Consider the following 6,896-nt stretch of genomic DNA (forward strand, 5'->3'; position numbering starts at 1 on the left):
ATCAGGAAAAGATCTTGAAAGGTTTTGCAGGAACATTGCTTCTGGATGAACAACTAGAGATTAACTCAAATGGAAAGCAATGAAATCGATTGCAACTGTGGATGAATCGATTATTGTTTAACAGGGGTTATAAATTCCATAATTTGGAATTTGGTTATTCGGTTTATTGATCACATATTATTAATTGTTTATTTGTAAATATATCTTTGTTCTATAATTGATTGAAATTACTTGAGATAGTATTGAGATTTATGATTGATATTGTATCTATGCTTCATTGATGTGTTTACACAATTCTGATATGATACAGTACTGTCACATGCTTATACATGCTCTAAAATGTTCTGTGAAAACTGCATTGTGCATTTGGGCTTTAATTATAAAACATGCATAATGGCAGGGGGAGCATTGCATAGGATCTTATATAATTTCACATGCCTACACTTTAGGGGGAGATTATATCTTTATCATGTGATAATCTGTGACAGAGGCAACATCATTGTTTGATTAATATGATTTACTGATGCAAACCTGAATAACTGTTTATCAGCATATCATTATCATATGGCATACCTTTTTTGCTAATGCACAAAGGGGGAGAATGCTGGGAGAATGTTCTGATATTCATTTTGAGCTCTGATATACATTTTGTTTGCGCTGATTTGTTTTGATATGAACTAATATGTTTTTTGCTCTGAATAAAAAATGCTAATATTTCAACGTTATCTCTGATACATTTTGATCATTTGCTCTGATACATTTTGATATAATATGATTTGATTTGTACAATATGGTTGTTTATTAATCATTGTTGTGCATCATAAAAAAGAGGGAGATTGTTGAGATTGTTGATAGGGGGAGCACTAGTTTAGCTGAACCTAAAATCTCAGAGTTTCTGGTTTTTGATGATGACAACACATAATTAATAACACGTGTTTATGTGTTACATGTTCATTACTTTCATGATAATAAATATATGAGAACATGTTTGTGTTGATTCTGTCATTGTTGCAATTCAGTGTGGTTTACATGAAATCTTATTTGTGAATGCATGACATATGTTTTAGAAAAGGAAAACCACATGCACTTTTGTTGAACTTATAATATGTGGCAAAACAACAGTTTTAAGTCGACTTCATTATGAAGTAAGTCAATTAAAACTCGTGGCTTTGCACAAACTTTTTCAAAGTGTGCTGTGCGAATTTTTAAAGAGAAAGTTTTTCAAAACTTTGTTTAACTGTGTTGTATACTCGATTACATGCAACCTGCATTCGACTAAGTCTATTACAGTTTTGAAATTTTGTTAATGCTTAAATTAAATGTTACAACGGCTATATTTTTAAATATGTTGACCAAGCATTTATTATGATTCGACTGGATTAATTTCCCATTCAATTAACTGCATTTGTTGCTGCTAACTACTTTGACTAAAGTGTTGTATTCGACTGCATTAGTAGCTAAGTCGACTTGAGAGCGTCAGAATTGTGAAAAACTATAAATAGACGCGAATTTGAATTCTGTAAGAACGTTTGTGAATTCTAACATTTTCATATTCATTACAGATTAATGCTATCTTACAGAACGTGGAAAAGCTCCAAGAATCAAAGAAGAAGACCGTGGTGATAATCTCTTGTGATTTCTTAAAGAGCAAGATTGCTGTACTTTGAAAGAGATGATCAAATCTGCACAAAGAGGTGTTTACTGAAAGATCAGAGTTGACAATCTACTGAAGATTGTGTTATTTCCCTATTGTGATTTCAGGAAGAAGAGCGTGCGACATTCTTGACTTTGAGGGGATTCTTGTTGCTGGTCTTTTTGTTGTATCCCTATATTTTGATTAGAGGGTTAGAGAGGTGTTTTATATTTGTGACGTGGAGGTCTCTATAAAAGCCGTGTTGTAAAAACCTTGATCATTATAGTGCATTTGCTTCCTGTGGTGGAAGGACACTGGATGTAGGCTTGGCTGAACCAGTATAAAAACTCAGCGTTTGATCTTTCTATCCCTACTCTGTTATACTCAGTCGACTTTATATTGTACTCATTTGACTATATTCTGCTGCACTACAAAGTCTTTTTCCTTGCGTTTCAAGAAAGCTTTTAAAGGCATCTAGTTTGCGAAAAAGATTTAAAGAAAACATTGATTTTGTGTTTCACCAATTTGGTGTTGAAAATTAAGCCATTCTATTTTAACAAATTTCTTCTTCTTTTTCATTCAACTCAACTTTTTCTTTTCTCTCAATTTTTCTCTCATCTAACCTCTCACTACTTTTGCTCATAATACAGTTACATTCCTCTTTAGGGTTAACTTCAGTATTAGCCCCAAACTACTTTTCAGATTTATCCTCCAACGTTTTAGCCAGTTGGCCAACCTGTATCATCAAATTCCTTATGGCACCTTCGGTTCTTTTATGATTGGAGATAGACACCTACATAAATTATTGGAGTGTCTCTTCTAGCTTTGCAGTCCTTTCAGATAATGAGGGTTGTGGTTGCCATTGTTGTTGCGGTGGTCTATTGAATTGCCCAGCTTGCCCTTAACCCATACTTGGGTGAGGTTTCCACCCTTGGTTGTAATTAATTGGATGGACCTGATTACCCATATAGCTGGCTTCTTCTTGGATATTAGAAAGCATAAGAAATTGACCGTTAATATGATCTCCACCACATAACTCACAAAGTTTTTGTTGAACTTGTGAAACATTTTGCAACTCCTTTGGCAATTGAGAGATTTTCTTCATCAGAGTTTCCAGTTGTTGAGTCATAATCTTGTTCTGTGCCAATAGAGCATCTTGAGATTGTAATTGTAGAACTCCTTTCTGTTGAAATTGAGCCCTTTTATTATGCATCTCATTATCATTGATGGCCATATTTTCAATCAACTCATAAGCTTCCTCTGAAGTCTTACATTTGATATTACCTCCAGCTGAGGCATCCAGCATCAATTTAGTGTGTGAACTCAGTCCTCCAAGGAAAAGAATGACCACCGTGGGTTCATCAAAGCCATGTGTGGGCGTCTTCTGCAATAAACCTTTGAATCTATCCCATGCTTAACCTAAACTTTCATCCATGCCCTTCCTGAAAGAAGAAATTTCTTGTTTACCTTTATTTACTTTTGACTGTGGGAAATATTTGTTCAGAAATTTTGCAACCACTGTTTCCCACTCAATAAAGTTGTTTTTTGGAAAAGAGTTTAACCACATCTTAACATTGCCTCCCAAAGAGAAAGCAAACAAGCTAAGCCTAATAGCTTCATCTTGCACGTAGTTGATTTTCATAGTATTGCATATCTCATTAAATGTGGTCAAATGCTCATATGGATTTTCATGAGATAATCCATTGAATTGGTTGCTCTTAACCAATTGAATCAAAGCAGGCTTCATCTCCATGTTTGCAGCATTAACCCTCGACCTTGCAATGCTATTAAAATGATGAGGGCCAATAACTGTTGCATAATCTGCCAGGGTACGTCTACCATTCTGCTCTTCAACCATATTTTATGTTTCCTGGTCAAATCTTTGAGGTGAAGGCTGTTAAAGAGTTTCAGGAGAAGGGAAAAGTTCTCTGGACGTCCTGTTCCTCCTTTTTCTTATACTTTTGTCCAGACCTGTAAGAAGAAGTTTAGAAAACTTTGTGTTTCTAGTCCGAATTGTACCCTGCATACACTAGAGAACAAAACACTAGAGCACCCAATTAGCCCAAAAATATAAACAAAAACAAAAATTAAAAACAATAAAAATAAAGTCTAGTCGGTTAAGAATCACACAAAAGTATAGTTTAAACCACGAGTCCCCGACAACAGCACCAAAAACTTGTTAACACATTGGCAAGTGTACCAAATCGTATCAAGTAATATAAAATGGTAAGACCAATTATCGTATCATAGAAGACTCACGACACTAGACAGTCATGTAATACCTTAACTAATCAAGACTTAAGAACAATTTCATTGGTTTAGAATGAAAAATGCATAAAAAGTAAATATGAATGCAATTTGATCAATTGGGGAAAAACACAAAAGTGAATGCATGATTTTGATAATATGAGATGGGTATGTTGTTGGGGTTTAGATTTCACCATCCTTACTCTCATGCATACAAGAATTCATCTTCTTCATTCAATTGTTAATGTCACTATCTAAATTACTTAAAACTCGATCCCTCGGTAAAGAAAGCCTATCCTTAATTACTTAAAACCCGATCCCTAATAATTAATTTTGCATTACAAACAGAAGCTTAAGACAACCAAACCTCCTATCCCCATCCTTGGGCAATATTGCTTTTGGGAGAAATTCTCCAGATCGTGGTCTCTAGGTATTTCCCAATAACACAGAAGACCATAAAATCATGCCATGAATGATCAAAACATAACAAGCATAGAGCAAAGGAGAAAATCCCTAACAATTAATGAAAGAAGCATATAATAATTCAGAAAAAATTCAAATACATGAGATCTTAGAGATTACATCTTCCCCAACAACAAATGAGTTTAGTTCTCCATAATCATTGAGAAACTAGGTGTACAATGGAATAAAAGTGATAGAAAAACCCTAGAAACAGAAGAGGAGAGCTTTCACATCCAATTCTGCCTCTAGAGAGTGGAAAAATATGTTTCTGCGTCTCTGCTGCCCAAAGATACCAACCGTAGGGCGTGCAAGTTCTTAAATAGAGAAAAAATAAAGTCCAAGCCCAATAACGTTGGCGCTCAGCGCCCCTACTTAGGGCAACCGGGCGAGATTGCGAGAGAATTGGCGTTGAGTGCCCCTTAGAGGGTGCCCAAGCGGTGTGCGACACAAAGAAGATGGTGCTCAGCGTCCTTAATGGGGCGCCCAGGTGTGGGGCGGCACTTGAAGGCTGGCGCTCAGTGCCCTTCATGAGGCGCTCAGGCGACGATGTGTGATATCCTACGTTGAGGGCCCTTTAAAGGGGCAACCAGGCGCCCTACGACCTTCTTTAGCCTCTTCTCTAGTACTTTATCTGTCCCTCTTGAGTTCCAACTCCTTGATACTTTGGCTCTTCTTCCAAATCATACCTAAAACCTACAAAATTAAGGGAATTTAGTGATAAAATGATTAATTATAGCCTCTACTCACTGATGCACAAAACTAAACTAAAAACATGAGTTCAAGCAAACTTCTAAGTCAAAAAGTGTTGATTTAATATGAAAATTGCATCACAAATAACGGTATTTTCAACCGTTATCAGTACTCCCACCACTCCTAGTATTCAATGCCACCCCAAGTAACCATCTTTACTCTAACTAGTTGAGTTTCACCCATTCCTGGTTGCGTAGTATTCTTTACCACTATTGGTATCCTTAAACGCTCCTGGTATCCTCAAGATACACCATCTAATTGAGTTTCACCCACTCCTAGTTTCGACTAGATAATCCTGGTATTAACCTTATAATCACTTGAGTTAACCAACAAGTGTTTGAAATCTCTTCAGAATGTGCAACCAATCATATTTCTTACAAGTTTTTAGACGATTACTCTCGTAGAGAGGATATACGTTCAATACAATTCAGTCTAATAGACTCACTGAATGCCTTCTCTCTCATCAAACTTACTCGTCTCTTCTTAATGTTCACTTCTAATTTGTATATGATGGAGCATCTGGATGTGTGTAATAGGAAATCTGCACAAAGTAAACTAGATATGCATGCAATAAATATCTCTTATCTCTTATCACTTTTGGTTTTTTTAAACGTTGAACATTTAATGGCATTTAATTCTTGTTTATAATAACAAAGTTCTTGGTTATGTTTTCTACCGTTTAAGTAGGATTTTCTCATTTGAGCTTCACACTAAGATACCAAGCAATTGATTGAAGGCTTCATCGTTGGATGATGTTGATCGTTTTGCACATGGTGTTATCTAGCCTATGTAAACGCTTTAAGATTTTGCTCTATTCAGCAAATGTGTTTGGCAAGATGTCTTCTATCACAAGTTTTTGGAATGTTAATTAAGACATTCAAAGTCCTTTCCAAAAACATTGTCTTGACACTTTTACCTTCTTAACTATATTGAGAGTTGACTGATTACCGTCTGGTACAATATAACATTTGTGTTTAGCGAAACTCTCATTTATGCTTTAAATTTGGAATCATGTAGTGGTGCGTCTACTTTTCGCCTAGGTGTTTTTCTAAGACGTGGCCTAAGATACTTGGTTTTGAGATTATTTCATTCATTACCTATATTCTAGTTATTATGATATTTTAGTTATAACATTGTCATATGTTCATTTCGTTTAATGTTGTTTGTTAAACCTCAAAACATATGAGAGCGTTTATATAGTTCAGTCTTATAGACGATCTTGTCTTAACAATCTCCTCCTTTTTTATGTTTAACAAATACACATATAAATGATATGATTTTTCTTAATTCAGCGTAGAGGTGCATTTATAAAACATTGAAGGATTTTAGTTGTTTAAATATCTTGCGGGTTCATTTTTATTAATGTTTTGTCATATGCATGCAGGTTAATGTTCAAGACTGTTGAAACAAATAAAAGCAAAATAATCAAAGCATGATAAACATTCAGAGCACAACATTAATAAAAGACTGATATTTAAACACATAAACATATTACATTTGCATGAATGTGTACAATATTATGCATGAACTTCTAAGAATTTGGAGACTCCCCTTGATTATGCCTTATCCTATTCTATCCTATCATCTGGTGTGCTCACTCTAAGTACATGCTCCTAGATGCTAACGTGTCTATCTCTTATCCCACTTATTTGATAAGGGTAAAAAAGGTGAGAGCGCAGAGAACATTAACGTGTGATTGAGGAGAGGACAGGTCCTTCGGCCATATCACATTAGAACATTGTGATGATAAGAGTGAAGGAGGAGGAGGTGGAGAAACGAAGACGAAGAGAAGATTGGGAAGAGG

General features: G+C 35.4%; 1 non-coding gene across 1 annotated transcript; it reads left to right on the plus strand.

Annotated features, from left to right (window-relative positions):
- Positions 1-2,997: 2,997 nt before the first annotated feature.
- On the plus strand, positions 2,998-3,104 carry LOC148205107 (small nucleolar RNA R71). The gene has a single exon (XR_015783978.1). It is a non-coding gene; the product is annotated as a small nucleolar RNA R71 (small nucleolar RNA).
- Positions 3,105-6,896: the final 3,792 nt, after the last annotated feature.

This window comes from Vigna umbellata, chromosome 1 (assembly GCF_029865625.1).
Source record: "Vigna umbellata cultivar VRB3 chromosome 1, Vumbellata_1.0, whole genome shotgun sequence".
Taxonomy (NCBI): Eukaryota; Viridiplantae; Streptophyta; class Magnoliopsida; order Fabales; family Fabaceae; genus Vigna; species Vigna umbellata.